Source organism: Monodelphis domestica, chromosome 5 (genome assembly GCF_027887165.1).
Source record: "Monodelphis domestica isolate mMonDom1 chromosome 5, mMonDom1.pri, whole genome shotgun sequence".
NCBI classification, from domain to species: domain Eukaryota; kingdom Metazoa; phylum Chordata; class Mammalia; order Didelphimorphia; family Didelphidae; genus Monodelphis; species Monodelphis domestica.
The window spans coordinates 325,330,009-325,356,909 of NC_077231.1; the positions used below are offsets into that span (position 1 = coordinate 325,330,009).

Consider the following 26,901-nt stretch of genomic DNA (forward strand, 5'->3'; position numbering starts at 1 on the left):
AAGTGGATTACAGGATAAATGGACTAATGATTTTATACTTTGGGTAATATATTATAGTAAATTATAACCGCATTTATTCACCTACAAACACAAATATATTTAGTACTATGGAATTGCAGAAGGACATTCAAGAGGAAGGAAGTAGGGGTAAGTATGTTGTATACAATAGTAATATAACTTATATAACAATAACACATTTAAATAGCAAAACATGACAGCAAAAGTAACAACATAATAAAACATAAACAAAAATCATAAACATGGTTAGGTTACATTGAATCACTGCTTAAATGAGTGAAATAATGTATAGTTAGGAGGGTACCAACAGTGTTATGATTAGCTATAGATATGTTATTTACTAACAAATATAGTTACATACTTGGATTTAGTTTAGGTATAGAAATTTAGTTAGGAGAAGTACTTTAAAGTTAGGTAAAATTAATAAGATAAGGCAAGAATATTAGAAACTGACTTTCACTGCATCATACATTACACAACACAAACAACATATGACATCACATATCAAACAAAATTGTAAATAAATATGTAAATATATGTAAATAGGGTGTATAATAGGATTATAAATTAATTGTATTATAGTGTATGTAGATATGTAGACTGTGCAAATATGAGGTGTAGATATGTGTATATATGTGCATATGTATAGCATACATGTATATATTGTATTGTGTACTATATGTATATTGTGAATCTTGAAATTTCTCAGACTTGTGAATGTTAAAAAATCCCCCTTTGGGGAATTTTTTATTGGGACTATTCCCCATTTTAAAATGTGAAACTACTTAGATCTAAAATGTGAGAACTCTACTTAGATCAGAAATGGGAAGACCTCTACTCCATGGTACTTAAGACTGTTTTAGGGGAGAAAACTCCTTGCAGAACAATGAAAAGTACTTAAACCCATACTTAAGCCATGCCTATTTTTAGAATTAATACAAAAGGTTGATAAGTACCTATAAAGGTCAGGCAACTTGTGAATTGACAAGGAACAAAGAACTGGGAAACTTACTCAGAGCTTTCCTGGTGTGAATTACTCAAAAATCCACACCTTCTTAGGTGTGGACTAAGAATGGGTGGTCCTTTGAAAAACTTCTACTGTGATTGGTAGATGTAAGAATTTAGGGGAGGTGACATAGGAAAAAAAAACCCTATATAAGAAAAAGATAGAGTCTCTTGAGAGACAGCCTCTAAGGAGGTTGTTGAGAGAAGGACAATCTCTAAGGAGGTCTCTCAAGGGAGGCTGACTCTGGCTGGAACTCCCTCTTGGGAGACTCTGTCTCCCTGAAGCCTTGCTTGAACAGATCTTATGGTGAGTGATTAAGGACTGACTGATCTTTTCTTTTAGGGCTTAGGCCTGGGTTGGCCAGGACTGCCTGGGCCGGCCTATTCTTTTCTCATTTATTTCCTTTCTCTCTCTCTCTCTCTTTCTTTGATTCCTCATTGCATCATTAATTAAATTCTCTATAAAACCCAGTTGACTTGGGTATATTCATAATTGGGAATATTTCCCTGGCAACCACCTTATATTTGATTTAAAACAAGACACTGTAGTGGAAACATATTTTCTGCAGTCACAATTTACTCACCCACTCTTATATCTACTATAATTTATATCTTCCACTATTTTACTCACTATAGTTTATAGCCTTCAACCATTTTAACTCTTACAGTTTATGGCATCCACTCTTAAATATCACAATTGTAAATCTTGAAATCTCTCAGACTTGTGAATGTTAAAAATTTCCCCATCAGGGAATTCTTAATTGGAACAAATTCCCTACTGAGAAACATTCCCCATTTTGATGTGAGAACTCGCCAGGATCAGAAATGGGAGGACCTCTACTCCAACCATACTTAAGACTGCTTTAGGGGAGAAAACTCCTTGCTATAGGAGGACCACTACTCTACCCGTACTTAAGACTGATTTAGGAGAGAATACTCCTTGCTAAACAATGAAAGTACTTGGACCCATGCTTATAATAAGGCAAGAAGTTCTTTGAGCCAGGCCTGTTTTTAGAATTGATACAATGGGATGCTCGGTACCTAAAAGGGTCGGGCAAGTTTTCTCTTGATGAGATTAGTTGACTCAGCTGTGTTTTCTCTCATTCAGATTTACTGAGGAGATTGGTCAACACAGCAGCATTTTTTCTGAATCAGACTTACTGAGGAGATTGGTCGACTTAGCAGGAATTTAGATGAGCAGTCCTTTGGAAAGCATCTACAGTGATTGGTAGATGTAGGGACTTAGGGGAGGTGACTGAGAGAAAAGCCCCTATATAAGAAAAGGCAGAATCTCTTGAGGGGATATCCTTTTGGAGGAATTACTTTTGTAGGATCTCTGATGAGGATAGCTTGGGAAGAATCTCTTGAGAGAGGCTCTGGAGAAGGGAAGCTCTTGGAGGACAATCTCTAAGGAGGTCTCGCTGGAGCTCCTCTAAGGGGACTCTGTCCCTCTGAACAGTCTCTGGCTGGAAGGCTCTCTGGTGAAGTCAGCTGAGATGGAGCTGGCCTGGTGTCACTAGAATCCTTGTTTAGGCAGACCTTGTGGTGAGTGTTAAAAGACTGACTGACTGATTCTCTCTCTTAAGACTCAGGTCTAGGCCATATTGGCTTGAGGCCCTTCATAATTATTCCTTTCCTACTATTTTCTCTCTTTCTCTAATTCCTCATTATATTATTAATTAAAAATCTCTATAAACCCAGTTGACTTGGGTATTTGAATAATTGGGAATATTTCCCTGGCGACCACCTTATATTTGATTTAAAAACCAAGACACTGTAGTGAAACATATTTTCTGCAGTCAAATTTACTCACCCTCTCTTATATCTATCACAATTTATATCTTCCACTATTTTAATCACTACAGTTTAAGAGCTCAACCATTTTAAATCTCACACAATATATAGGTAAATTATGCACATAGCTCACTGTTATATGGATTTGCATAAGTGAGTTTAGTGTTTGGTTTAATTTTCATTGTAAAACTTATGAAATGTGTTTATTCTGATTTTCAAATTTTTTTCTCTAAGTTTGATGTTAATGTACTGCAATACTAGTACATTGTTCTGTTTTAGCTGATAAGAGTATTTTAAGTTTGATATTTGCATGGAAGTTATGTTCATCTTTTGTTTGATGTTATTTGCTGATCTGATTTGGCTTCTGTTTGGCTTTTGTACTTGTCATTATTTACTTTGTTTTCCTTTTCCTTTTTCCCTTGTTACAATTCCTTAGAATAGGTTAGTGTAAGTTAGAGTAAGATAGTTGAGTGTAGGTTGTTTGTTATTTTGGGAAGGTTACTTAGTTTAGGTAACTGGCAATATTTTTGATTGTGCACAAATTCAAAAACAATGTTTCCAACACGATTTTTGGTTTGTGCAATAGGGAGGAATGTGATAAAGGATGAAAAGTTTTGCAATTTGCAAAACTGTGCAAAAACTGAAAAAGTGCAAACCTCAGTATGATTGACAATGGCATGTGACCAAGGGTCACATGGGAGCCTGAGGTGTAAACTTTAAAATTCCCCAGACCCTACTTTATAAGATTGGATTAAGACCATTCCCCATTTGGGCAGTGGACTCTAATTAAAGCAGGAATGTGAGAACTCTACTTCACCTACTTGGGTCTGCCCTAGGGGATGATAAAGTTGTAAACTCTTTTCTGAACAATGAAAAGTACTTAAACCCATACTTATAATAAGGCAAAAAGTTCTTAAGATAAGTACCTATAAAGGTCAAGCAACTTGTGAACTTACAAGGAGCAAAGAGGTGAAAACTTACTCAGAGCTTTCCTGATGTGAATTACTCAGAAGTTTTAGTCTACCCAGAAAAGGTGAGAGCAAGATGTAAATTAAGAGGGTGATAACAAAATGTGAATTCAGATGGGCAGTCCTTTGGAAAATGTCTACTATGATTGGTGGATGTAAGAATTTAGGGGAGGTGACAAAGGAGAAAATGCCCTATATAAGGAGATGAGAAATCTGAGTAGAAAACAGTCAGCTGGGAAAGGCTGAATTGAAGGAGGCAGCTGGCCAAGGATGCCGTGAAGGGTCTCTCTCTCGGGACTCTCTCAGGGACATTGGACACATTCAGATTCAGGCATTGAGCTGGTGGAGTCAGCTGAGATGGAGCTGGCCTGGTGTCACTAGAATCCTTGCTTAGACAGATCTTGTGGTGAGTGATAAAAGACTGACTGATCTCTCTCTTAAGACTCAGGTCTAGGCCATGTTGGCTCAAGGCCCTTCATACTTATTCCTTTCTTACTCTTTCTCTCTTTCTTTGGTTCCTCATTGTATCATTAATTAAATTCTCTATAAAACCCAGTTGACTTGGGTATATTCATAATTGGGAATATTTCCCTGGCGACCACCTTATATATTGATTTAAAACAAGACACTGTGGTGAAAACATATTTCCTGCGGTCACAATTTACTCACCTACTCTTATATCTATCACAATTTATATCTTCAACCATTTTAACTCTTACAGTTTATGGCATCCACTCTTTTAAATATAACAGAGGGGAGGATCGGGGAAGACTCCATCTTGCCCCAATGGACTTTTCTTCTGGTCTCCTGAGGAAGTCAAGAGGAAGGACTGAAGAGGATTTCTCTGTGTTGACCTGAGGAAAGTTTCCTGTATCTGGCTGCTGGCAATATTCAGTCTCACTTGGACATCAGGACTTGCTTGGACATCTAACAAGAACAGATCCTGGCTCTAACTGGTTTTGGACCCTTGCTGTGATATTTGCGTAATTTTGTTCAATTCTTTTAGTTTAGTAACCTAGTTAGCATAGTTAGTTGGTTGGTTTTAAATAAGAATAAGCATAAGTAAGCCCCTGAGCCCTTATTCCTTTCCCTTCCAAAACAATAGATTTTATATGTTTTTCCCTCTTTTGTTTCCCTTAAGGGAAAATCCTATCATAACACCACACTGACTTGGTGATGTACAGGGGAGTTTACCATTTCCTGAGGAAGCTACTTTCAAAGGAAAAATGAAAAAAAAATCTGTATGGACTTCACTTTAGTCAAAACAGTTATATGGGGAAAACAGTCTAGATTTTAAAACGGAGCCCCCTCCCCCCCACACACACACAGGGTCAGTTCCTTCATAGGGCAGAGTTTATGCTATCCTACATAAATAAATGCTTAAAAATCTTGCTCTTCTTTGAATTGAAGGAAGGAAAAGTGACTGGCTATGTTTTACCAAGGCTGGGCTCAGGTCTGCGGGGATCAGTTTGATTTTTAAGTATGGGATCATTTCAATTCAGTTATTCTTCCTTTTTCTCTTTGAAGGGCATGAGTGATGTCATAGGGTGAGCTCCTGACTTGCAAGTGAAGTGAATTTAAGGGAGGAGATGAGCACAAGGTCGTTTGCCTCACTCTTTCTTCTAGAGGCCTCTAGGGTATGGCAGGACAGCAGTCAGGGTGACTGACTATGGTCAGGAATGCAGTAAAGGACTTCAGCATCTTTGACATCTGACCAGTCTCCAAGCTCTCCACAATACCTACTTGAGGCACCTTCATGGCCCTTGGAACAAATTGGCATCTGCCTATTCTAGGAGGAGAAATCTCCACAAGCTTGGAATGGACAGTTCCCTGACTGATGCCTTGAAGGCCAGGCAGTTACCGGCAGCTTGTTTAAGCCTCTGTCCCAAGATGATTTTACTGGGATGTGGCTGCTGTTCCTACTCAACTGCTTAGAGCCAGAGGTGAGAATTGAGTGCCAAGGGCATACCAAAGGTGAATGGAATAGCCCTGAAAAGGGTTCAACAAGCCTTCACATTAGTGGGGCTGATCCTCCAAAACACCACATATAAACCCTCAATTCAATTAACATGTAGTTTGTATGGTAGAGAAAGCAACAGTCTAAGGGTCATAAATACCTGAGTCAAAAGTTAATCACAGATACTCAATAGCTGTGTGACCTTGGACAAGTCACCTAACCTCCTTCGTCTTAGTTTCCTCATCAGTAAAGTGATAACAACAATAAAAGTGCCTACTTCTCAGGGTTAATGTGAGTATCATAGGAAATAATACTTGTAAAATTCTTAGCACATTATAACATGGTAAATAATAGGCACCATATGAATGGTAATTGTTTTTTTGCCTATTTTTATTAAATACCTACTGTATGCCATTCACAATTTTGGGCCCTGGGGAGACAAAAACAACAAGAAGAATGAGTCCCTGTTCTCAAAGAGCTTACCTTCTACTTAGGCTAGGGGAAAGGGTGGGTTAGAATGTGCCCAGAACCTACACCAAGATAAATTCAAAATGGGTGAGTGACTTAAACATAAAGAAGGAAACCATAAGTAAATTGGGTAAACACAGAATAGTATACATGTCAGACCTTTGGGAGGGGAAAGGCTTTAAAACCAAGCAAGGCATAGAAAGAATCACAAAATGTAAAATAAATAATTTTGACTACATCAAATTAAAAAGCTTTTGCACAAACAAAACCAACATAACTAAAATCAGAAGGGAAACAACAAACTGGGAAAAAATCTTCATAGAAACCTCTGACAAAGGTTTAATTACTCAAATTTATAAAGAGCTAAATCAACTGTACAAAAAATCTAGCCATTCTCCAATTGATAAATGGGCAAGGGACATGGATAGGCAGTTCTCAGATAAAGAAATCAAAACTATTAATAAGCACATGAAGAAGTGTTCTAAATCTCTCATAATCAGAGAGATGCAAATAAAAACAACTCTGAGGTATCACCTCACACCTAGCAGATTGGCTAACATGATAGCAAAGGAAAGTAATGAATGCTGGAGGGGATGTGGCAAAGTAGGGACATTAATTCATTGCTGGTGGAGTTGTGAACTGATCCAACCATTCTGGAGGGCAATTGGAACTATGCCCAAAGGGAGACAAAAGAATGTCTACCCTTTGATCCAGCCATAGCACTGCTGGGTCTGTACCCCAAAGAGATAATGGACAAAAAGACTTGTACAAGAATATTCATAGCTGCACTCTTTGTGGTGGCCAAAAACTGGAAAATGAGGGGATGCCCTTCAATTGGGGAATGACTGAACAAATTGTGGTGTATGTTGGTGATGGAATACTATTGTGCTCAAAGGAATAATAAAGTGGAGGAATTCCATGGAGACTGGAACAACCTCCAGGAAGTGATGCAGAGCGAAAGGAGCAGAACCAGGAGAACATTGTACACAGAGACTAATACACTGTGGTACAATCGAACGTAATGGACTTCTCCATTAATGGCAGTGTAATGTCCCCGAACAATCTGCAGGGATCTAGGAGAAAAAAACACCATTCATAAGCAAAGGATAAACTGTGGGAGTAGAAACACCGAGGAAAAGCAACCGCCTGAATACAGCGGTTGAGGGGGCATGACAGAGGAGAGACTCTAAATGAACACTCTAATGCAAATATTATCAACATAGCAATGGGTTCAAATCAAGAAAACATGTAATGCCCAGTGGATTTACGCGTAGGCTATGGGGGGTGGGGGGGAGGAAAAGAAAATGATCTATGTCTTTAATGAATAATGCTTGGAAATGATCAAATAAAATATTTTAAAAAAAAGAATGTGCCCAGAAGTGAATAAATCTAAGATCCAGAAAATCCAAAGGGAGGGTACATGGGAGTGGAGGCTGGAGCTGCTCTAGATGTTATGAATCTCTGGCTTTGCATTCTTCTTCTGTCATAGCTTGGCAGGGTGTCCTAGGCTACTTGCTTAATGAGGCAATGCCCCAGGCAGCTCTCTAAATAGAAAAATCAAAGGTGGGGAATCTGTACAAATATCCAGTGGGAATAGAAGCTCCTCTGTAGGATTACTGTATTTAAAAAAAGATAAAAGAGGGAAATGTTGTGCCCAAGGGAAGTTTGGACTTTCAGTGTGGAGAAGGGGAAAGAAAGGAGAACCCCCTTCTCAAGCAGGGTTCAGGGGAGACAGCAGATGTAACAGGTTGACTCAGAGAGAGGAGAGGGGGGTTGAAGATTTTCCCCCTTCTGCCTTCCCTCCCTAGCTAAAGCTGCTCTCCCCAATTCACTCTTGTCTCTCTTGTCCCCCCTCCACCACTCAAGATCAAAAGGTCTCCCCTTGTCACTTACACTCACCTTGGGGAAGATAACTTTTAATGTTAACTCAATCAGGTAACACAAAAGGAAATAATGGGCAGGGAAGAATGGGAAAAGGAATGTGGGAAAAGGGAGTCCCTGTCTCTAAACTCTTTCCCCTCCCTCCTTGAGTTTGGGGGTAACTCAGGCCTTGGTAGTCTGAGCCCCCTGAGAGAAAATCAGGTTGACTCACCCCTAGGTAAAGTCTGCTCAGGTTTCTCTTCAGAAATCCCTTCAATTGGGAAGTGTTGGGGGAAGGATTTACAGTCACCAGCAGAAAAAGTGGGTAACCCTCAGGAGAAAGTCTTTTTCCCAACTTCTCTCTTTGGCTTCTCAAGACCGAGTGCCTCACTGCTTTCTCCACCAAAGTCTACTCCTTCTTTGGATTTTCACTCCTGGTGCCCCTCCCCTCTTGAGGTGATAAATTTCACATACTCTTCAGCTTGGCACTTTTTCTCTAGTGCCAGCCTCTGTCACATTACATCCCATTGAATTCCATTCCATTGTCTTCCATCCATGGTATTCCATTACATTGTAAGCTCCTGGACCACAGGGATTGTCTTTCACTTCTATTTCCATCTTAGAATTTAGCACAGGGTCTGGGACAGAGAAGGCACTTAGTAAATATTGATCCATTGATTAACTAACTGTGCCCTGATGTGAAATCACAGATCAAACCAAAACTCCCAGGCCAAGGTTCTGCCCATGAAAAGGCCCAGATTCAAGGGGTTCACTGGCAGGTAGGATGAAGCGAAAACAAGCCCAGTTAGCCCCGTGAGCAGCACACATGTGTGGGAGTAAGAGGAAGACCAAAAAAAAAATCTGCTCAGATACGAAGAAGGATCTAGATCAGTGATGTCAAACCTTTTTATAGACCAAGAGCCCAAACTTCTGCATGCCAGGACCCCCCCCACACACACACACCCTGTCTTACCCCAGAAAGGGGTTGGATCATATAAGAAAATGTCCTCAGGCACATGTGGATAGGGGGAAGGGAACAGCCCCCTCCACCATGTATGTCAGAGGTTCATCAACAGAGACATAGATTGAGACATCTTTAAATGAAAATCTGAAGTTATGTTACCCTACAAGCAATAGCGTGCCACTAGGACTTCTTGAGCAAGGGGAGTTTCTCCTCTGTGATCTGTGATCTAGAGATATTTGACTGCTAGATGGAGAATGAGTTGCAGTGAGAAGAGGCTAGAGAAAAGTTTCAACTTTTTTGAGGAGGAGAAAGCCTCAGGAAAAGAAGGGTCATTCTTTGTCTTTGTAAAGGTCTGTACCCCTTAGATCTGTCCCTATAGCTTCCTGTGCCCCTGCTTAGTCTTGTCTAGGATATGGAAGCTAAAATGATTGAATTCTCACCTAATACATGTTATTTGGGACCTAAACTGGGCAGTTTTTCCCCAACCCCCATCAGACAAATTAACTCAAATTCATCAATGAGAGGTTAATAACCACTGAGGCATTTTCATTAAAATTAGCCAAAACACAGTTATTCCCCTGGATCTGGGCCAACCAATATGGGAAAAACCCATAGTGAAGCATACATGCTTTGTGTACCCCAAAGCAGAGAGGAATCCATGCTAATTTTCCTTTAATCTTGGTAAACCAGGGTAATATTTACATCAAGTAAAATGATTAAACTTGAATCAAATTGTAGTTTTATTCAATGACAATGTGATTCTAACTTACAAGAATGAGGTACACCTAATAGATTCAATAATGGGGCCTTCTAATAACTATGATCATATATAGCATAGACTTTTTGTTATTACTCACCTTAACATCATAAGATATTTGTTGAATAGAATCATAATATCTAAGTCATTTAAATCAAATGTCCACTGAGTAATAGCTTCCCTGGATCACCCAAACCATTAGGGCATCACTCCTAGCAATGAAGAACTCACTGCTTCATTGAGTAACTTGTCCCTGTTTAAGATAATTCTAGGTGTTAAAAAACAAAAAACCATTCCCCCATTATTTCCCTTCCCCCATCTTTTCCTCCTACTCTTCCTTTTCTTCTCTTTTATTTCTCCTCTTCCTCCATTTATATAATGTTCAGTAGATAATATATACTTAATAAATCTCTTTATCCTTCTTCTCTTCTCTTCTTCTTTTCTTCTTCTTTTTCTTCTTCTCCCTCTCCTTCTCCTCCTCCTCCTTCTCATTCAATGCATTAAAAATAGAAAAATTATTAAAGGTTAAGGACTGCATTTTTCATTATAAATTTCCTTTGCATAGTAATGAAAAATGAATAAGCAGATTAAAAACTGATTTAAAATTTAATCCCTAAATCTCTTCTTCAAGTGATTTCAGCCTTCAATTAATAAGCCAAGATTTTAAAATTTTATATTAAGTACAACAAGATTTGTGTTATTGTCATGGCTGTTGTTGCAAATAACCTGAGGAAGGTTAACTCTAAAGATGCAAATGCCCCTTGAATTCAACTTTAGTGGGAAATGAGTTGAGTTGGGAGAGAAAGATGCCATTAATCTGAATATCACTGATGGTGTCACACTAGCTTATTTCTCAGAATCAATCCTTTATCAGGAAAAAGCTAGAAAGAATGAATAAATGAAGAATTCTTTAATGAGGAATGATTTTTCTGAGATGTATGATGATTTGGCTAAACACTGTATGGTGTGCACAGAATTGGCAACACCCCAGATAGTCTTTAAGACAAATGCTCATCTGGAGACAGGATTTAATCTCATTTTTAAACTGATCTGGGGAAAGGATGAAGATCAAATTCAGAACACAGTAGTTATAAAAAAATTATTGAAAGTTTCCTTCAGAGAATTCCTAAGAAATCTGAGCAGCAGTAGGGATTACTTGCTTTCTCATGTCAGCAGAGGAGAGACTCTTGCCCATACAGGAAGAATTTAGGGAGAAAAACTAATTTGGCAATTGATGACTCCATCTATTGTTCTCCAAGGTATTTATGGAACATCTCAGTGCCTTACTTTGGGCTAGGATATGGAGGGTACCCAAACTGGCCCAGAGGAGCCACTTTCCCTGAAGGAACTTCCAACATGACTGAGATGACAATCATGGGAGAACAATTACAAATTGCATCTGTCATCTGTCAGAGTGGCACCATGATTTAGGGATTACTTTCCTTACAAATTGAAACCTTAGAGTCAAACTTCATTCATCAAAATCTCATTTCCCCATTTTAAAGATGAGGAAACTGATGGAGTGACGTATTAAGTGACTTGCTGAGGATCATGGTTAGTAAGGGTAAGATCTGGGACTCTGGCCTAGGATTCTGGCCTCTGAGAAGGAAAGTGCTTTTCAGTACATCATGCTGCACCCTGAAACAAAGGTTCATCTCTAAAATATCAATCGTCCTCCAGGGATATTTTCTAATTGTAAGTCACAGAAAGCTATAAGTTCTCAAGTCTCTACATCTAGGCCTAGTCTTTCTTCTGATCTCCAGTCATCCATTTTCAATTGCCGAGTGCCATTTCAAACTTGATGAGTCATAAGTATCATAAACTTGGGAAATCGACACAAGACCTCATTAGCTTTGCCCCAACCTCATTATTCTTCACAACTTTCCTACTTCAGTCACTGAGATGGATGGCCCACCCTGTACTGGCCAAGATTTGCTGCCTCTCATTGTCCTTGGATCTTCACTCCCTAACTGGGTAGATGTTGGTTCATTTCAGTCGTGTCAGACTGCATGGCCCCATCTTGGATTTTCTTCACAAAGACGCTGGAATGGTCTGCCACTTCCTTTTCCATCTCTCTTTACAGAGGAGAGAACTGAGGCAAACAGGGTTAAGGGACTTGCCCGGTGTCTGAGGCCAGATTTGAATTCATAAACATGAACCATCCTGACTCCAGGCTCAACATTCTATGTGCTATGCCAAGTGAGCTGCCCTACACTGAATCCATTGCCAAATGTTGTCCTTTTGATCTATGCAGTATATCTAACATGCATCCCTTGTCTTTACTCACATAACCTCTACCCTTGTTTAGGCCTTCATGCCCTCTTCCATGGACCACCATAATAGCCTTCACACTGATCACCTTGTCTGATGTCTCTCCCTGCTCAAATCAGCTCCCCTCACAGCTTCTAAAGTTCCCCAAGTCACAGGTCTCAATGGTGAAGGTGAGCATGTCATAATGCAGAAAGACAAAAAAGTAGGATTCAAAATCCCTGGGAAACTATCTTCAAGGAAATGTTCTATTAAGAATAATGGTACATTGCTCATTTGGGAAGGGGAGAGTTTAGGGAGAGCCCACTCATTCCGTTGCTACTTTCACCATCTTGGGAAAAGTCAAGTGTGTTTTTAGTGTCAAAGGTGGCCCCTGCGGGGTATTTATGGAGAGACGTGGCTAGTGGTGACCAAGAGTGGCAATAAGAATGAATGATGTGCCATTTGAGTCTTTGGAAAGAACACCACCACACTGATAAGACTATAGACGTGGTGAGGGCCAATTATCATTCTTAGCCAATAAGAATACTCAGCATGCATGGAGTTCTCTAAGCTGTGCACAGCACGGCATGTGTTTACCTCATTGGGTCAGTAAGGAAAGAGACAGGTCAGAGTCCTCTGAATACCAGAATGTGGAGCAAGACTCCCTCATTTTCTTGTAGCAAGTGATTTTTGGTAAACAAGGAGATCTCATCATTGCTAGTGTTTCCATTTGCCTTCACATCTTACCTCTTAGGTCAGAGGATGCTAAAGCAGTTATTAATTTTATTGAAATATTGAAATGATAGCACAAAAAACCCTTTTTTCTCCTGTTTGCCCAGGCTTATCTTCAAGCAGTTCAGGACCTCTCCAGAAAGGCCTGGGACCGCTGCCCAAATTGCCAAATGATCTCTTACCTTCAACTGGCAATGAGTTGAACAGAGCTGTGTATAGTTGACAGTCAGTGCATTCCTTGTTACCTCTTGGCATTTACTGGAAGGAAACCCCTTTGACAGTTTCCTGGGGCACAGAATCCAGGTAACACAGTGGATGTCCATTGCTTTCAGGGATTTCCCTTGGGGAGTTTTTATAAGAAAGCTTGTGATGTAAAAGTAAAGGCCCAAAAGAGAAAGTGTTTTTGTAATTCAAGGAATAACATAAGTATCAGATTGGTCAAAGTCAAGGATATCCTGAAATTGTTTATTCTAAGACATTTGGGAGCTTTGAATACAATGAACAGTTAGGAGGATAGCTACCCCACCCCTGCATGACTGTCAGCATGAAAACTCTTTTTAGGGGATGCTATATGATGTAGCCACAAAAGTGCTAGACTTGGGGTTAGAGGACCTGGATTCAGATCTTCTTTTTGTCTCTATCTGGGTGACCTTAAGTACATCATTTCCCTTTTTTTGAGGTTCATTTCCTCAGCTTGTAAAATGAGTGTTCACCTAATTGAGAGGAGATCCCTATTAGCTTTAGATCTGGACTTCTGTGATTTGATTTTAGTCTGCTAAGAACCCTAAAAGGAAGCTACTAAATGTCCCAGAATCCCATTTTATAACTCGAAGAGAAAGTACCCCAGGGCAGAGAGGAACAGAGAAGGAAAATGGATCAGCATGTGACTGACTTATTCCTATTAAACATCATTTAAACATTAATCAGATATTATGCAATGCAGATAAGCCACATGAACAAAGCAATGAGATGACGGTCCTTTAAAAGGAGAGTCAGATCAAATGAGGAGAAAGGAGTGTCGTGTCATTTCAAAATGAAAATGCTAGACCCCCACATTGCTGCCATGTTCCTATAGAATGTCCTTTTGATCTCCTCTAGATGCATCTCCTGGAGATGATAATAGCACAGGCTGGTAGATTGTGGAAGCAACCATTCTGGCAGCCTGGGAATTCATTTATCTCACCTCTTCAAAAAAATGTAAATATTCTGCCCTCCAAAATCAATCATTTTTTCACACCTTGAGCAAGACCCCTCATTAATGTGCTTTCATGCTGGAAAAGTGGTAGGTGTGGGGAAATGATATAATTTCCAAAATGGCTTTTTTTTAAATTTAGGATATTTTCCCATGGTTACATGATTCATGATCCCCACACATATTTTCTCCTCCCCACTCCCAAGGCCAACAAGCAATTCCCCTGGGTTATACGTGTATCATTGATCAAAACCTATTTCCATGTTATTCCATATCCATATTTTCAGTAGAGTGATCCTTTAGCATTAAAATCCTAACCACATCCCTATCGCACTACATGGTGGATCATATATTTTTCTAATGCCTTTCTGGTTTCACAGTTCTTTCTCTGGATGTGGATAGCGATCTTTCTCCATTTCTCTGTATTGTCCTGGGTCATTGCTTTGCTACTGGTAGAAAAGTCTATTACATTTGATTGTGCCATAATGTATCAATGTTCTCCTGGTTCTGTTCCTTTTGCCCTTCATCAATTCCTAGAGGTCTTTCCAGTTCACATGGATTCCCTCCATTTCTTTATTCCTTTCAGCACAATAGTATTCCATCACCAACATATACCACAATTTATTCAGCCATTCCCCAATCAAGGGACACCCCCTCATTTTCCAATTTTTGCCACCACAAAGAGCACAGCTAGGAATGTTCTTGTATGAGTCTTTTTCTTTATTGTCTCTTTGGGGTACAAACCCAGAAGTGCTATGGCTGGATCAAAGGGAAGGCATTCATTGAAAGCCCTTTGTGCATAGTTCCAAATTGCCCTCCAGAATGGTTGGACCAATTCACAACCAATTCACAATTCACAATAATACACACAGCAGTGTATTAGAATCCCAATTTTGCCACATCCCCTCCAACATTTATCATTTTCCTTTGCTGTCATATTGGCCAATTTACCAGTTGTGAGGGGTTACCTAAGAGTTGTTTTCATTTGCATTTCCCTAATTAGGAAGGATTTAGAGCACTTTTTCATGTGCTTATTGATAGTCCTGATTTCACCATGTGAAAACTGCCTATTCATGTCCCTTGACCATTTGTCAATTGGAGAATGGCTTGGGTTTTTGTACATTTGACTTCATTTCTTATATATTTGGGAAATTAAACCTTTGTCAGAGAGTCTTGTTACAAAAATGTTCTCCCAATTTGTTGCTTTCCTTCTAATTTTGATTACATTGGTTTTGTTTGTACAAACCCTTTTTAATTTGATATAATCAAGGTCATTCATTTTGCATTTTGCCATGTTCTCTATCTCTTGCTTGGTCTTAAATCCCTTCCTTTCCCACAGATCTGACAGGTATACTAATCTATATTCACCTAATTTATGTATGATTTCACTCTTTATATTTAAGTCATTTACCCATTTTGAATATATCTTGCTATAGGGTGTTAAGATGTTGACCTAAACCTAATTTTTCCCATACTGTTTTCCAATTTTCCCAGCAGTTTTTGTCAAAAAGTGAGTTCTTGTCCCAAAAGCTGGGGTCTATGGGCGTATTGAACTAGGTAACTGAAGTAATTTACTTCTAGTCTATTCCATTGATCCAGCCTTCTGCCTGTTATCCAGTATCATATTGTTTTCCTGACCACTACTTTGTATTATGGTTCAAGATCTGATACTTCTAGGCCCCCATCCTTCACATTTTTTTTTCATTTTTTCCCTTGATATTCTTCACCATTTGTTCTTCCAGATGAATTTGTTATAATTTTTTCTTATTCCATAAAAACACCTTTTTGGTAGTTTTATAGCTGTTGCATTGAATAGATTAATTTGGGTAGGATTGTCATTTTTATTATATTACCTCAAACTACCCAGGAGCAATTAATGTTTTTACAATTGTTTAGATCTAGTTTTAATTGTATAAAAAGTGTTTTTGTTGTGTACATATAATTCCTGTGTTTGTCTTGTCAGAAAAATTTCTAAATGTTTTATATAGTCAAGTGATTTTTTAATTTTTTTATTTTTTCAATTTCAAACATTGTTCCTTGGTTACAAAAATCATTTTCTATTCCTCCTTTCTCTATTCCCACCCTTCCCATAGCTGATGCACAGTTTCACTGGGTATCACATGTGCTCTTGATCAGAACCCCTTTCCATGTTGATGGTATTTGCACCAGGATGTTCATTTAGAGTCTACATCCCCAATAATATCCCCTTCGACTCATGTCATTAAGCAGTTGCTTTTCTTTAGTGTTTTTACTCCCAGTTTTTCCTCTGGATGTGGATAGTGTTTTTTCTCCTGTAAACATCTGAGTTGTTCAGAATCACTGCATTACCACCAATGTGGGAGTCCATGACGTTCGATTGTACCACAATGTATCAGTCTCTGTGTACAATGTTCTCCTGGTTCTGTTCCTTTCGCTCCTCATCACTTCCTGGAGGTTGTTCCAGTCTCCATGGAATTCCTCCACTTTATTATTCCTTTTAGCACAATAGTATTCCATCACCAACATGTACCACAGTTTGTTCAGCCATTCCCCAATTGATGGGCATCCCCTCGTTTTCCAGTTTTTGGTCACCACAAAGAGCTCAGCTATGAATGTTCTTGTACAAGTCTTTTTCCTTATTATCTCTTTGGGGTACAAACCCAGCAGTGCTATGGCTGGATCAAAGGGCAGACGGTCTTTTATCGCCCTTTGGGCATAGTTCCAAATTGCCCTCCAGAATGGTTGGATCAATTCACAACTCCACCAGCAATGAATTAGTGTCCCTACTTTGCCACATCCCCTCCAGCATTCATTACTTTCCTTTGCTATCATGTTAGCCAATCTGCTAGGTGTGAGGTGATACCTCAGAGTTACTTTGATTTGCATCTCTCTGATTATAAGAGATTTAGAACACTTTTTCATGTGCTTATTAATAGTTTTGATTTCTTTGGCTGAGAACTGCCTGTTCATGTCCCTTGCCCATTTATCAATTGTAGAATGGCTTGATTTTTTTTGTACAATTGATGTAGCTCTTTGTAAATTTGAGTAATTAAACCTTTGTCAGAGGTTTTTGTTATGAAGATTGTTTCCCAGTTTGTTATTTCCCTTCTGATTTTGGTTACATTGGTTTTGTTTTTACAAAAGCTTTTTAATTTGATGTAGTCCAAATTATTTATTTTTCATTTTGTGACTCTTTCTAAGTCTTGCTTGGTTTTAAAATCTTTCCCATCCCAAAGGTCTGACATGTATACTATTCTGTGTTTGCCTAATTTACTTAAAGTTTCCTTCTTTATGTTCAGGTCATTCACCCATTCTGAATTTATCTTGGTATAGGGTGTGAGGTGTTGATCTAAACCTAATCTCTCCCACACTGTCTGACAGTTTTCCCAGCAATTTTTATTGAATAGAGTATTTTTGTCCCAAAAGCTGGGGTCTTTGGGTTTGTCAAAGACTGTCTTACTGAGATCATTTACCCCAAGTCTATTCCACTGATCCTCATTTCTGTCTCTTAGCCAGTACCAAATTGTTTTGATGACTGCTGCTTTGTAATATAGTTTGAGGTCTAGGACTGCAAGGCCCCCATCATATGTGTTTTTTTTTCATTATTTCCCTGGATATCCTTGATCTTTTGTTCTTCCAAATGAACTTTGTTGTGGTTTTTTCTAATTCCATAAAAAAGTTTTTTGGAAGTTCAATGGGTATGGCACTAAATAGATAGATGAGTTTGGGTAGGATGGTCATTTTTTATTATGTTAGCTCATCCTTCCCATGAGAATCTGTTTTTTCCAATTGTTTAGATCTAGTTTTAATTGTGTGGAGAGTGTTTTGTAGTTGTGTTCATGTAGTTCCTGTGTTTGTCTCGGCAGATAGATTCCTAAGTATTTTATGTTGTCTAGGGTGATTTTAAATGGAATTTCTCTTTCTAGTTCTTGCTGCTGAGAATGTGTTGGAATTATATAGAAAAGCTGATGATTTATGTGGGTTTATTTTGTATCCTGCAACTTTGCTAAAGTTGTTGATTATTTCGATTAGCTTTTTGGTTGAGTCTCTAGGATTCTTTAAGTAGACCATCATGTCATCTGCAAAGAGTGATAACTTGGTCTCCTCCTTGCCTATTTTGATGCCCTCAATTTCTTTTACTTCTCTAATTGCTACTGCTAGTGTTTCTAGTACAATGTCAAATAATAGAGGTGATAATGGGCATCCTTGTTTCACTCCTGATTTTATTGGGAAGGCTTCTAGTTTATCCTCATTGCAGATGATGTTGGCTGATGGTTTTAGATAGATACTTTTTATTATTTTTAGGAAAGGACCTTCTATTCCTATACTTTCTAGTGTTTTCAATAGGAACAGATGTTGTATTTTGTCAAAGCTTTATCTGCATCTATTGAGATAACCATGTGATTTTTGTTGGTTTGCTTGTTAATATGATCAATTATTATTAAGGGGTGTATGGGGTACTCAGGGAGGGGTAATATCTCTGGTATGGAGGGCTTGTCTTGCCCTCCTAGGGCAGCTCTCCAGCCTCTGACCCCCACCTGACACCCCGCTCTCACTTGTGGCTCCCAGTAGCTGCTAGCATGCAGCAGCGGCCACACCCCGGGCAATGACTTCGACAGGCCGGACAAACCTTGTGAGGGTAGCCATCAGGTCATTGACCCCTGGTGAACCAGGGCTTTTCTCACCCAGCATGTGAAGACTGCTTCAGCTGAACAGATGGAAGAAACCAATAAGAAGGTTCAACGGCTAAGAGGGCGACGCAGCAAAGCACTGTGGAGTGCTCAGGGTGTGATGGAGCACAAAAGACAACAAGGCCATCCAATGCAGCTGAGGAAGTCTCCAGGTATAACGACTTTTCATGCCACTGGACCCAGGCTTCCAATGCTGAGAGAGTGGGACTGTCTCTGGGCAACAACTTTTCCACTTAAATCTCCTTCACACATAAGTGTCTTTGTGCACACTCATCTATACACCATAGATGAAAAAGCACAAAGACAATCGTCATCCTTAGTTACCGAGAGACTACTACTACTATGGTCAATTATGTGGATGGTTTTCCTAATATTGAACCATCCTTGCATTCCTGGTATAAATCCCACCTGATCATAGTGAATAACCCACCTGATCACTTGCTGGAGTCTTTTTATTAATATTCTATTTAAGATTTTTGCATCTATATTCATTAGGGAGATTGGTCTATAGTTTTCTTTCTCCATTTTTGACCTGCCTGGCTTTGGAATCAATACCATATTTGTGTCATAAAATGAATTTGGTAGAACTCCCTCTTTGCTTATTCTGTCAAATAGTTTATATATTATTGGGATTAGCTGTTCTTTGAATGTGTGATAGAATTCACTTGTGAATCCATCAGGCCCTAGGGATTTTTTCTTAGGGAGTTCTTTGATGGTTTGTTCAATTTATTTTTCTGATATGGGATTATTTAAGAATTCTATTTCTTCTTTTGTTAATCTAGGCGATTTATATTTTTGTAAATATTCATCCATATCACTTAGATTGGAATATTTATTGCCATATAATTGGGAAAAGTAGTTTTTAATGAGTGTCTTAATTTCCTCTTCACTGGAAGTGACGTTCCCTTTTTCATCTATGATACTGTTAATTTGCTTTTCTTCTTTCCTTTTTTAAATTAGATTGACCAGTACTTTATTTTGTTTGTTTTTTCAAAATACCAGCTTCTAGTCTTATTTATTAGTCCAATAGTTCTTTCACTTTTGCTTTTATTAATTTCTCCCTTAATTTTTAGTATATCTAATTTGGTTTTCTGCTGGGGTGGGGGGTTAATTTGTTCACTTTCAAGTTTTTTGATTTGCATGTCCAACTCATTGCTCTCTGCCCTCCTTAGTTTGTTAATATATGAACTCAAGGATATAAATTTTCCTCTGAGTACTGCTTTGGCTGCAACCCATAAGGTTTGAAAGGATATCTCACCATTGTCATTTTCTTCAATGAAATTATTAATTGTTTCTATGATTTGTTCTCTAACTAACCGATTTTGGAGAATCATATTATTTTATTTCCAGTTAATTTTTTATTTGGCTATCCATGTACCCTTACTGCTCATTGTTTTTATAATCTTATGATCTGAAATAGTTGCAGTTATTATTTCTGCTTTTCTGCATTTGTATGCCATGTTTATATGTCCTAGTATATGGTCAATCTTTCTTAATGTGTCATGTACTGCTGAAAAAGTGTATTCCTTTTTGTCCCTGTTTATTTTTCTCCATATATCTATTAACTCTAATTTTTCTAAGATTTCATTCACCTCTTTTACCTCTTTCTCATTTATTTTTTTATTTTATTTATCTAAATTTGATAATGGTTGGTTCAGGTCTCCCACTAGTATAGTTTTACTATTTATTTCCTCCTTCAATTTTCCTAGTCTCTCCATTAGAAATTTGGGTGCTATACCATTTGGTGCATACATGTTGATTAATGATATTTCCTCATTGTCTATACTCTCTTTTATCAGGATGTATTTACCTCCCCTATCCCTTTTAAACAGGTCTATTTTTGCTGGCTGTCAGATATCATGATTGCAACTCGCTTTCTTTCTGTCAGTTGAGACCCAATAGGTCTTACTCCAAACTTTAATTCTGACCATGTTAGTATCTACCCGCATCAGGTGTGTTTCTTGTAACTCTCAAAAATTGTATTCATGGAGGCAGTTGGGTGGCTTAGTGGATTGAGAGTCAGGCCTAGAGATGGGAGGTCCTTGGTTCAAATCTGGCCTCAGACACTTCCCAATTGTGTGACCCTGGGCAAGTCACTTGACCCCCATTGCCTAGCCTACTACTCTTCTGCCTTGGAGCCAATACACAGTATTGACTCCCAGATGGAAGGTAAGGGTTTTAATAAAAAAAATTTAATTGTATTCATTATTAGAGTAATTAGAAGAATCATGCATAAGGAAAGATTGGGGCATTAAGTCTAGAGTGATTTTAAATGGAGTTTTTCTTTCTAACTCCTACTGCTGAGATGTGTTGGAAATAGATAGAAATACTAATGATCTAAGTGGGTTTATTTTGTAACCTGCAACTTTACTAAAGTTCTTAATTATTTCCACTAGCTTTCTAGTTGATTTTCTGGGATTCTTTAAGGATACCATCATATCATCTGCAAAGAGTGATAACTTGGTCTCCTCCTTGCCTATTTTGATGCCTTCAATTTCTTTTTCTTCTCTAATTGCTACTGCTAGTGTTTCTAGTGCAATGTCAAATAGTAGAGGTGATAATGGGCATCTTTGTTTCACTCCTGATCTTATTGGAAAGCTTCTAGTTTGTCCCCATTGCAGATGATGTTTGCTGATGGTTTTAGATATATACTGTTTATTATTTTTAGGGACGACCCTTCTATTCCTATGCTTTCTAGCATTTTCAATAGGAATGGGTGTTGTATTTTTTCAAAGATTTTTCTGCATCTGTTGAGATAATCATGTGATTTTTGTCAGTTTGCTTGTTAATCTGGTCAATTACGTGGATGGTTTTCCTAATATTAAACCATGCTTGCATTACTGGTATGAATCCCACATGATTATAGTGGATAATCCTCATGATCACTTGCTGGAGTTTTTTTGCTAGTATTCTATTTAAGATTTTTGCATAAATAATCATTAAGGAGATTGGCCTATAGTTTCCTTTCTCAGTTTTTGGTCTACTTGTGTTGGAATCTGTACCATATTGTCATAAAAGGAATTTGGTAAAATTCCCTCTTTGCTTATTTGGTCAAATAATTTGTATATTATTGGGATTAGTTGTTCTTTAAATGTTTCATAGAATTCACTTGTGAATCCATCTGGCCCTGGGATTTTTTTTTTAGGAAGTTCCTTGATGGCTTATTCAATTTCTTTTTCTGAAATGGATTCTATTTACTCTTTTGTTAATCTAGGCAACTTATATTTTTATAAATATATCTTATAAATAAGACTAGGAGCTAGGACTTAGAAAAAATAAATAAAATAAATAAATTACTAGTCAATCTAATAAAAAAGAAAATCAATTTAACAGTATCAAAGATGAAAGGGGGCAATCTCACCTCTAATGAAGAGGAAATTAAGGCAATTATTAAGAACTACTTTGCTCAATTATATGGCAATAAATATGACAATCTAGGTGAAATGGATGAATATTTAGGAGTGTTTCTTTTTTATTTCACTGTCCCTTTCTGTGTCTATACCTTGCTCTTTGTCTCCAAAAAAGTCTTTAGAGTTAGGAGCTTTTTTGATTGTTTGCTCATTTTTCCTATCTAATTATAGGTAGGCTCTATTTTCTGGGAAGTTGAGGTACCCTCTTAAACTTCAGCCCTTGAGGTTATTTTTGACTTATTTTCTGGATTATTATTAGTTTACCAGATGGTCTGAGGGCTGAGAGCTCTGAGAGCCCCCTGCCCCTGCTGATTCAATTGACCCTTGAGATACTTCTAGTTTAAAGACTTTCCTCAGGCTTGGGTATAAGCTTTTGATCTCAGTCTAAACTTGATCCAGTCAGGTGATGGACTGATCCAATTCTAGCCCCAGGCTTTGACATATTCTCAAGGTGTTCTTGATTCAATCAGGCATGCCCTTGATTGCCCTGTTCTGGAACTCCACCCTTAGTTTTGGCCCAAAAGATCCCAGGGATGCTTCCCCTGAGAACTGTGTCCTCACACCAAACCATGGATAATGTCCTCACTCCAAACCCAGACTGGGATTATTGGTTTTGCTCTGGGTCTATGTGGATCAGCCCCCTTCAGCCCAGATTGCCTTTGGTTGTGACTCTGGACTTCTCTACTGGTTTGCAATTTCAAGATGTGTTAGGTTGAACTACAGAAACCAATAGCATGGAAATGGGCTGGGGTTGAGGACGCATGTGACACCCAGAGGAATCATGCATTGCCAATGGGAGGGGTGGGGGGAGGGGGGAGGAAAAAAGATGATCTTTGTTTCTAATGAATAATGTTTGAAAATGACCAAATAAAATAATGTTAAAAAAAAAAAAAGATGTGTTAGTTTGACTTGGACTACTAATTGCCTGGCAGGATCTCAGGTTTTGACTTAGTTTGGGCTTAAGTTCAGCACCTGTGAAAGCAGATGGGGTGGGGGGGGGGTTGCTCTTGGCTTGCTCTTCACTCACTGCTATGCCTCCGGCTAGCTCTGCTCCATTCTCACCTCAGTTCCCCAAATGATCTTGGCCTACCTTTTGGGTTTTTCTTTTTTTTGAAGGTTGTTTCCCTCTGTCTCTGTTGGTTCTTTCACCCCTGTATTCATTTTGTAGTGATATTTTATTCTTGGTCAGAGAGGATTTTTGTGGTGAAATGGCATTGCTGCCTGGGTTGCTCTTCCATCTTGGCTCCACCCCCAGAACCAAAATGACCCTTTCCAAAGCTGAACAACTTGGGCCAAAACCTAGGGAAATCTGTTATGAGGAGGCCAGGTAGCAATACTAGGGACCTCTTGGATATTTGAAAACAAAGGGCTACTTCAATTAGATTTTGGATGAGAGGGGAATAAGCAGTTTTGAATTGCTTACTATGGGCTTAGCACTTGAAAAATGTTCTGAATTGCTTTTTAATTAGAGAAATGCAAGTTTGAATAACTCTGTGGTATCACCTCATATCAATAAGGTTAACTCATATGTCAGAAAATGGACATGACAGATGTTGGAGAGGATGTAGAAAACTATGGACCCTGATGCAGCCCTACTGGAGTTATGAAGTGATGCAATTATTTTGAAGAACATTTTGGATTATACCCAAAGGATAACAAAACCATGCACTCCCTTTTGCTCAGCAGTACTACAACTAGGTCTACATTCCAAAGACATCAAAGGGAAAGGAAAAGAATCCATATGTACAGAAACATTTATGGCAACTGTTTTTTGGTGGTAACAAAAAGATGGAAACAGAGAGGTTGCCTATCTATTGAGAGATGGCTGAACAAGTTGCGGTACGTGAATAAGATGGAATACTATTGTGGTACAGAAACAGTGAGCAGAATGGTTGCAGAAAAGCCCTTGGAAGACTTCAATGAATTGATACAGGGTAAGGTTAGCAGAACCAGGAGAACATTGTACACAGTGACCACAATAGTGTGGTGATGATCGATATGAAAGACTTCACTCCTCTGATCAAAACAATGTTCCATGCCAATTCCAAAGGACTCGGGATGAACAATGAGCTTCCTCCCCCTCATCCCCAGAGAGAGCTGATCGAGTCTGAGTGCAGATGGAATCAGAAGTTTTTCATGCTCTTCATTTTTTTCTCCTCTGAAACATGGCTAATGTAGAAATGTCTTGTATGATTTCACATGTACAACTGAAATCACATTTCTTGCTTTCATGATGGGTAGAGGAGGAATAGAAGGGAGGGAGAGAATTTGGAACTCAAAAGTCTAAGGAAATGAATGTTAAAAATAAAATATGATTTAAAAACTATGCTCTAGGCATGTGTTTTGCAAATACTGTCTTATTAGGTCTTCACAATGACCCATGAAGTGGGTGCTGTTCTCATTTCTCTTCCCCATTTTACAGCTGAGGAATCTGAGGCAGATAGAGTTTCAGTGGCTTGCCCATGATCCCCCAACTAATAAGTGTCTGAGGCCATTATGAACTCGAGTCTTCCTCACTCTAGTGCAAGCACTTTAATTCAGTGAGTCACCTAGATGCCTCCATTCTGATTCCTGCTGTGTCTCTCCTCCCAACCTCAGCAGCTCTTCTCACAGAAAAACAGAGCAGACCGAACAACAGAATACACATTAGAGGCTGCTTCCCTCGGAGAGCCGTCTTGTCTTTATTAAACCTTGATGTCTAGAAGCTTTCCGATAGGTCAGAAATCACTAAATGTTTTCCCCTCAGACTGCAAATTGCAAAGAAAATGTCTTCTTGCTATTTTCAAGTGCTAAAAATGCCATAAATCCTCCCTTTATTTTCCTTTTTATCTAGCCTGTAGTAACAAGAAGCAAGGAATTTGCTCAGGTTTTCTCCGTTTATTGTACTCATGGGAGAAGAAAGATAATTAGCAAAAACACTATTCAATATCAATTAGATTGTCCCTCTTTAATCAGGGTTCATCATTTGTCCCTACCCCATTACAAAGAGCCCTCTGGTTACACAATATGCACACATATGTTCATGACTGCATAGATGTGTGTTGTTCACTCCTCCCTTTCTGTGGGAACTTGAGCACTTTGCCCAGTGCTGCCACACACACACACACACACACACACACACACACACACACACACACACACACACACACTTTCTCTCTCTCTCTCTCTCTCTCTCTCTCTCTCTCTCTCTCTCTCTCTCTCTCTCTCTCTCTCTCTCTCTCTCTCTCTCTCTTTCTCCCTTTGATAGCAGGCTGCCCTCGTGGAATGATGGTCCCTTTGGTGACCAACCCTGAGACACTAAGACAATACAACAGCCTCTGCCCAGAAAGACCTTTCACTCCATTGTGACACTGCATGTTTGCCAATACTCATCTGCATAAAGTTACCCAGAATAATTTCGAGGAGAGCACACGATGGATCAAGTCCAAAAGTAAAGTATCAACAAGTCCTGCAGGAAGTGGGAGCCAAACTGTGCTTTCTCTAAAGCTAGGGAAGATGGCAAGAGGAAGTGGTGGAATGGGCAAGTTCATTCCTGATGGGGAAGACCAACCAACCAGCTGAGTCAGAGGGAGAAAATAGAATGGCAGCTATTGGGTGCAGCCATCATGCTCAAGCTGAGAGCTCCTTTTCAAAGACCAAAGAAATAGCCTCTGTGCTGACTCTACTGTCTATGCCCCTTATCGCTGAGTTATTGCATGGCCTATAGAAGGAAATTGCCATTCTGTTCCCTCCCATCTCCTCTGTCCTTTGGATTAAGATCAGCATAATATCACTGGGGAAAATGACTCTCTCTTAAGCATTTATCACTTTTATATGATTTTCCTTTCTACTGACATTTTCATGGACATTTTCAGCATCTACGCTTTGTTCTTTGCTGTTGCTGTGATCTCATCCATACAGGTACTTGCTTGACTAGTGTAGATGGCACTTCATACACGACTTCTCAGCTCAACACAATCTTGTCTTTTTTTCCCATAGATCTTTCCAGGGACTCCAACTCCAACACGCCAGAGGCCTCCTCTGGTGCTTTGACTATTTCATGGATACTGAGGCATCATTAAAGATATTCATCAACCGCAAGCCTTGATTTGGGCTACACAACTAACCTTTTCTGGTAACATACCCTAGACAATGCCTTGAATTGGCCCATCTCACCTTTAAAATATCACTGACAATTATTTAGAGCATCTTGTATTCACGCCTGCCAAACACCTTCAAATTAGCCTATGAGTTATGCACCACCTCAATTCTCTGAGACTGCAGTGCTATATACTTCAAACCCAGATAACATCACTGGGAAAAAATATGGGTGGGTGCTAAACAGGGAGATTTGTGTGACAGGATGCAGCAGCAGAACTGGATGTTTTGGTCAGAAGAATCCATCTGGATCTTCTTTTCCTGAACTCTTCATTGTGGACCCATTTCATGGCCAGACTGAAAAACCTTTCCAGATATAATGTAAGCACACCATGGGATGCCTAGTCATTTGGCTCTCAGAATCTGTCTATTTGGCATTCTTTATCCTGCTTTCTTTTCAGTGTGGATGGACCAGCGGTGGCACAGGAGAACTGTGGATGACATGAGAGAGGCTTTTCACTAGGCCAAGATTAGGTGCAAATTAGTCCCAGGACATTTTCAAAGAGTAGCTTTCTGAGAATCAGGGCACTCCGCTGTAAGAGGGTCAGCCTCTATGACAGCAGGGGATCCTTGCTGAATCTTGGGCCCCCTACTTTACTCCTTGTTTGAGGTTCTTTGAGCACTGACGTAGCCATGGTCATAAAGAGTTTGCTTATGAAGTAAGATGCTGCTCCCTTAATGGCATGTATGCCATGAGAAAGACTCCTCTAATGACTGGC

At 39.0% G+C, this 26,901-nt stretch overlaps 1 long non-coding RNA gene across 2 annotated transcripts in view; it reads left to right on the plus strand.

Moving 5' to 3' along the window:
• Nucleotides 1-26,223, plus strand: part of LOC103092125 (uncharacterized) — a 50,635-nt gene extending 24,412 nt beyond the window's left edge. Inside the window, exon 3 of one of the 2 annotated variants that reach the window (XR_008912557.1) lies at nucleotides 4,507-4,738. This is a non-coding gene — a long non-coding RNA (uncharacterized LOC103092125). Of the gene's footprint in view, nucleotides 1-4,506; nucleotides 4,739-26,023 lie in introns of those variants that run through there. The other variant, XR_008912558.1, reaches the window with a different exon arrangement.
• The last annotated feature ends 678 nt before the right edge of the window (nucleotides 26,224-26,901 follow it).